This window comes from Cryptomeria japonica, unplaced genomic scaffold (assembly GCF_030272615.1).
Source record: "Cryptomeria japonica unplaced genomic scaffold, Sugi_1.0 HiC_scaffold_143, whole genome shotgun sequence".
Lineage (NCBI taxonomy): Eukaryota > Viridiplantae > Streptophyta > Pinopsida > Cupressales > Cupressaceae > Cryptomeria > Cryptomeria japonica.
The window spans coordinates 35,001-42,783 of NW_026728965.1; positions in this window are offsets into that span (position 1 = coordinate 35,001).

Below are 7,783 nucleotides of genomic sequence, written 5' to 3' on the forward strand. Positions count from 1 at the left end.
TAAATCCATTACATAAACCTACAAAACAATGATAATCCAGGTCAGACTAAAACCGAAGCAACATTAACCAATTAATAAATCCAATCAGTAACGCACCAGGAGAATCCACCAACACGTTACATAAATTGGTCCATAACCTAACATAATAGCATTGGACCTAAAATAGGTCACCATAACCCAAATGCAACACAAACAATCAACTGGAACACGAACATGATAACCATTAGCATCCTGAGAACCTTTTAGAAGCTGCACTAGCACCACATGTTGAATCCTTCAATAGATATTTAATAAATCTTGATCAGTAAAACCCTTACTAGTAACCAAAAGGCTTACTAGAACATATGATAGCTTCCAGGGCACCAAATATCAAACCAACTAAATGTGACACGCACATGAATGACCGAAGCAAACCAATTCCACCAAAATAAATGTACAAGAGAATACCGAAGATGATATCCAAATCATCACAATCCAACTACTCTATAGGAACCCAATAGACAACTAAACAAGCTAGTGTTGACATCAATGAAAAACATCAATACAATATATAATCAATTCCTCCAAATTGCCAACAATCTCCCCCTTTGGCATTGATGGAAATACTAGATGTAAAAAAGATCCGAGTGCGAAGAAATTCGAAACAAGTCTCCCCCAATGGAAGACATCCAATAATCTCCTACAAATGATATATCAATGAAGTTTTGAACCAATTATATCTGTACCAATTAACCATCCATAGGCCTGAACCAAACTCCCCCAATGGGATACAACCAATCTAAAATTGTGTTCCTCCTCCTTCGATTGATATCTCTGTTAAGCTATGTTGTTCACATGTATATTTCTCCCCCTTTGACATCAATGCCACAAATATGACATAAAAAAAATATATCCTCTGAACCACACAATTGACTACTCCCCCTCAGTAGTAACACCAACTCATCAATCCAGAATGAATAATAATTTTGATAATGCATACTAGACTAATCCCAATTAGCATCACTTAATTTTCTACCAGAGGGGAAAATACCACCAATCTATGTCTAAAGTACTCAAATGATTTCTTGGGAAAAGGTTTATTGAAGATATATGTAATTTTCTCTTTAGTGTTCATATAAGCCAATCCGACTTCATTTGCTTCCACCTTTTCCTTTAAAAGGTTATACTTGATTGATATGTACTATGTCTTTGAATGAAATACTGGATTCTTTGATATGTCAATAGCAGCGAAGTTATCACACTGAATAACTATCGGTTCATCACAATCTACCCTTATATCTTTCAACATTTGCTTCATCCATAGAACTTGTATACAGTTAGTAGCAGCAAAAATATACTCAACTTCAACAATAGATAATGAAGTACATGATTGTTTATTGCTGATTCATGAAACAAGTTTCTTTTCAAGAAAGAAAATTCCACCAGATGTGCTTTTGGAGTTATCTATATCTCCAACCCAATCTGCATCTGTATATGCACATAGTGTAGTGTCATGATACCACAAACCACATTCAGTTATTCTTTGAAAATATTTGAAAATCCTTGCTACCAGAGCAAAAGGTTCATCATAATCAATTTCTTCCTTCTCAGAATATCCTTTGCAGACCAATCTAGCCTCGTCCCTCACAACCTGTCCATTTTCATTCAATTTATTCCTAAAAACCGATTTAGTTCCAATAACATTCTTTTTTTTATGTCGGGGAACTAAAGTCCATGTGTTGTTCTTTTTTATCTGATCCAATTCCTCTTCCATAACTTTCATCCAACATTCATCTATACATGCTTCAATTACTAATGTCAGTTCAATCTGAGAAATTAAGCACACTTCTTCTGCTACCAACCTTCTCCTTGCCATCACTCCTTTTCTGTTATCTACAATTATTTGATCTTTTGAATGATTCAACCTTACATACCTAGGAATCTTTTGAATTTCTATTTCTCTACTCTAATCTTCAGTTACTGTTGAATTTTTTGATACTGTTGAGGTAACAGATTCAATATTTATTCTGATATAGGCACTACCAAATCAGTTAATGTCATTTCCACTTCCACTTCTATTCCATAAGTTCTGATTTGACCTTTGTACTACTCATCCACCTCCATAAATCTCTACAATCTTTTGGTATAACATCTATATGCTCTTCTTTTATTTGAATAACCAAGAAATATCCCTTCATCACATCAAGGATCAAACTTTCCAACTCACTACAAAAGATTTTGAAATACTTAATTGTAGGTGTATGACCAAAACATAACTCATAAAGTATCGTACTGGTAAACAAAACCAAATCCAAGATCCAACAAATCTTTGTCGGTTAACCTTCAAACTGACTTCTCCAATGTCTAAAATAGGCTTTCAGACCACTACTAGGGCCAATGTAAGATCTATCATCAATTTACCTCCCCCTAAGGCTTATGCCTTAGTTACACGATGAGGTTCCTGATGTCGATGCAGGAATACCCGGTTCTGTCGAATGAACATCTGAGTTATTTGATTCTACCTGTTGATCCTCAAACTTCATAATCCACTTCTTCTCATGTTCCTTCTGAATATCATCAACCATTTTTTTTCCTTTCTAATTGGATTTGTCATTTCCCACTGGTAGGTTCTTACTTTTACACAATTTAGCAATGTGCCCTACTTTGTTGCATGCATAACAAGTGACATTGTTCTTTTGAATTGCCTTGTTGTAACCTTGATTATTTCTTGACCTACATTGCTTAGTCATATATCCAAACTGTCCACATGCATGATATTTTATGTTCATTTTACAATCTATTGTCCTATGACCATACTTTTTGCAATTGAAACACTATCTGATAAATGAATTGTTATTATGATTGACTCTATTTCTACATTGACTTGCCATATGACCAGACTTATTTCAAATAAAGCATCTACCACGAAATTTATGTGTATTGAGTTGTCTTACCGATGACATCTGATTTCGGTTGACTAGTAGATTCTCCATATTATTCTTCTGACTAGATGTATCATCCTGATTTGTAGTATTGGAGCTTTCTCCATGCTCAAATCCAAGACCTCTAGTGTCTCCACTGTCCCTTTGATTCTTCAATAATTCATCAAGCTTTGCAGAACTGACTTTGAACTTATCTTTGTACTCATTTGTAGCATCTAGATCACCTCGTAGGACTATTATCATTCGTTCCAACTCTTGCTCATTGTTCTGAGATTGTACCAATTTAGATCTCAATATATCATTCTCATATGCCAACCTAATGCAATCTTCAAATCTATCTTTTAGAAAATTGGCCAGATTTTCTTCATTCTTCTTTTGATATTCGATCTCCTTGGACATCCTAATGGTTAGGGCTTGTATTTCATTCTTCATGACACCATTTTCCTTACTCAACTTCTGACATAGTTTTGCTAAAGCATTATTCTCTTCATCATCCTAATTTTGTAATTGATCACATAGTTCTTTCCTTTTGGCTTCTGCAGATGACAACCTCTCTTGTAGAGTAAAGATGAATTCTTTCACATATCTCAACTCATCTTGCAACTTCATGTTCCTCATTCTTTCAACATCATACTCTTCAAGTGCTACTTCAAGTTCCTTCCTGAAAGTCATCTCCATACATTCTAGATTTAGGATCTTCCTCAAGTTGTTAGACTTACTCAGAGGCACCAAGCTCTAATACAAATTGTTGAAATCCAATAAGATTGACAGGGGGGAATCGGTGTTCTCTTAGAATAATTGATTTTAACCTTATTAACACAACAAATTAGCAACCAGTATGCATAAAATAAAATAACAAGAAGTAATAATGAAACCAGAAAGATGAACAACATAACACCATAGATTTATAAGTGGAAAACCTCAAAGAGGATAAAAAACAGTGTGATTGGAGACCCAGAATATCTATCCACTAATCAGATGAATAAATAATATATATAAGGGGCTTGCACATGCAGGAAGACCAACAACCTAGAGCGCACTACTCATCACAAAAGAAGCCTCACTGACTACAGAAATCTTTAAAATATAATCTCAAAATAAGAGTGAACTACAAGAATAGTGTCTCCTATGCTTGAGTATAGTTCCGGTTAAGCTCAATGCCAGAGGTGGGTGGCTGCAAGAAGTTGAGTCCCACTTTTGGGTAAAAAGTGGAAGCATTTTCTCTATTTTTGAATTTTTTTGTCGATTAATTTTTAAAATTTGATGCACTTATTGAATCTCAAAACAATTCAGCAATAGAAAATGGAGTGCTTGGATTCTACTTTTCAAATATGTAATTTATTTTAATACCCACATGGTAGAAATTTCTTTTTAGTAGGCATGTTTAAAAACCATTTTTTCAAAATGCTTGTTTCAAGAAAATACCACACGTGTATGACCACCCTTTTTTTATGCAAATAAATGAATTTTTGCAAATCCTTTTGGGAAACGATACCTAAGACACCAATTATTGATGAAAAATATTTTTTCTTATCTTTTTACTGAATATATTTTTTCTGTTAATTTTTAACTGACAATAAAGTATATTTTCAAAACATTGGGTGTATAACCATAATAATTTGATGAAAATTTCATATTTTTCTATTTTTTTAAATATTCAAAAGAATTGTATGTCGATTAATGTCATATAATTTATTTTTTCAAAAACCTAAAAACAAAATAGTTATTAAAATTTTACTGAGCCCCGGTATTTTAGGTTTAGGTACCACTTTTGATTAATAAATAATATAAAAATAGTGAAAATGATCTCATCACAATGAAATTTACATTTTTGAAATCAGGGCATAGAAAACTCTAAAGGGTTTTCATTTCGTCAAAAAATTCAATCAGCAAGGCCCTCGAAAAATTAGGAGATGGTAGAAATATGATATCATTTTAGCTTAGCCATTTTTATGGAGGTCCAAGCATAGTCTTGGTGCAACCAATCCTATCCTGAAAAAAAAAAGGCTAAGGGTTGTTTCCTGCCCCTAATTTAAAAAAACGAGCACCTATTTTTTAAACTAAAAAAATGGGTTCCCATTTCACTTTGTATCGTTGAAAGTGAAACAGGCACCCATTTTTAGAAATAGGCACTCAACTCTAAAATGGGCACCTGTTTCATTAAATAATGGGCTCTCATTTCTGAAAAGATCCATTGGGCCAGAATCTTGCCCACAAGCACAAATCCCAATGATTGAATAATTTTTCAATCATTGTCCGACAAGTGAGATCTGCAAAGAGAATTTTTTGATTAATCATTCTCTTATTTTCTCTTATTATCGATTTGGTAAGGAGATTAATTCAAATTCAAAATTTGGTGCAGCCATGTGCTCAAATCAATACAAGAAGAGGAAAAGGAATATTCTGACAGCTGAGGAGTTTGCAATAAATAGGGAGAATGAGGTAATATGTCAACGAGAGAGAAGAGGAAGAATGAGACAAGGAGCTTCAAGTTCCACAATTGTTTTAGAAAAGGAGAACATCAATGAGACCATAAATGCTTACGAAGGAAAAAAAATAGAACTGTTGGTGTAATTTATTATTCATGTTGGATATTATTACACCTTACTTAAGTTTACTTAGGATAATGCATTTCATATTAGTTTGGGTATGAGACACTTGGGTGTTTGTGCCACATTGGGATAGTGTGTGTAGGAGAATTTCCACCTTTTATGGTACGATCTTGTTACTACTCTACCATATCCACTTATTGTGGAGTGATAATTCCACCTTTGGTGGGTGATCCATCTCATGTGGAATATTATATTGTTTCTCCTACCTTCCCTACTTAGCCCTACCTACCCTTGTTTCTTATTGAGCCACATGTCATGTTTGTATGCTCACATATCCATATAGCCTTGCCTATATAAGTAGACTCATATTCATTGTAACAAAAAGCAACAACTTGTAATGATCCAGTTGATTAGTATATTGCATCATTGATAGGAATACAATTTATTCTTGTCAAATTTTGTTCTCTCTTATTTGTGCTTTTAATTGCCTCTAGGTCTTGGCAAATTCTCACAAGAACCATTTAATTGAAGTGCATCTTCTAAATCATTATTGGATACATGTATATCTTCACAGCCCTATGTTTTTTCTCATGAAGAAATTAATGATTTAGTAGAAGCATATTACTTATTAAATAAAACTCCAATTGAAAATCAAACCCCAAATGAAATTAGAACTCAATTTGAAATTGAAATTGAAATCCAAATTGAAACCCCAAATAAAACTAGATCTCAACTTGAAACTCAAATTGAAATCAAAATTGAAACTCCAAATTAAAATGAAAATCCACCTGCAACTTAATTTGGACAACAATTAGTTGATGTTAAAAGATTTAAAACTATTAAGTATCTACTGAAGGATGGAAAGGTTGGAAGATGGTGTGATATAATCACTGAAAAAATTATTGTTCATGCATTTATGAATGAATTTATGAGTAAGATCTTACCTAAATATGTTAAACACTCTCAAAATGTGCTAGATGGCTCGATGGTCAGTTTTGAATATGTAAGGGTACATTTCCTAGTGGTAGTATACTTTCGGTCATTGACTTTGAAGAGAGATACACGATTGCACCACAAGATAAGGTCCAATCACAATACTACAATTTAGTGCAAGTATCAATTTTTGTCCATATTGTCTATAGGCATGCACTAGATAGTACATAAGAGGATCATAAAATTTTGAGAGAGTACCATTTCTATATGAGTGATAATAAATTACACTCATCCGAGTTTGTCCAGTATTGCTTCAAGACCTTTCTTGAGAATTTGAGGGAAAGATAAATTCAAATGACACAACATCTAATATTGTTAGATAATTGCATAGTGCAATTAAAGAATGCTAAAATGTTTTATTGGTTGAGTAGGATTCATAAGAAAACTAATATCAAACACATGTGGATTTTTTTTGAGGCTAGAAATGAGAAAGGAGATCATGATGGTGTCGGTACATGTGTTAAGAGAGCCCTTTTTTGAGAGCAACTCAAATTCGAGGAAAAGGCTAAATTTAAAAATGCAAGTGCAATTGTCGATTGGTGTAGTGCAACTTTATGCACAGGATGAAGTTAGAACCCTACAATTAGAAATTTCTTTTAGCTAGTTAAAGAGGAGAATATCCTTCCAAGATATGATTGTTATACAATCAATGGGTCAGCTAGATGACATTCATTTAATAGTTCTAATTCCAACACATGGACTATATGGACTAGAGAGTTTACATGTTTTTGCCAATTTTGTGTTACAGGTGAATGGGAAGAATGTGAGAATATGGAATGGGTTGAAGAATGGCAACAAAAACACTTAACACCTAGCAAGACACAATATCAAGATGTTAGAAGAAATGAATACGCAAATCATGCATTTGCATTAGAAGATTATGATCGTGTTTCAGAACTTGGTAATTTAATCAAATTTCTTGTTTATAATTTTAAATTATATTTTTTTTATGTATTGTCATATAATTTATGATTGTATTTGAATTATAAATTCTAAAAGGTTTATTTCTACATGTACTTAAATTTGTTTTCTAGGACATGTGTATGTTGTTGTTGCACCTAAGGATAATGATGAGTAGGTTGAGTATTGGCTAGCTAGATGTGTAGAACCTAAGAAAAAGTTGATATTTGATCAAGTTGATGATGATGGTTTTTAGTATCCAGTTGGGTTTGTTGTGGTAGTTGGCACATGGATACACAAATACTGAAGAAGAAGGAATGGCTTACCATCTTATGAAGACTACCAATCAGAAAAGAATATTATACATTATTCTCATTTAGTAGTGGCAACAAACATCAAATTAGAAAGATACAAAGG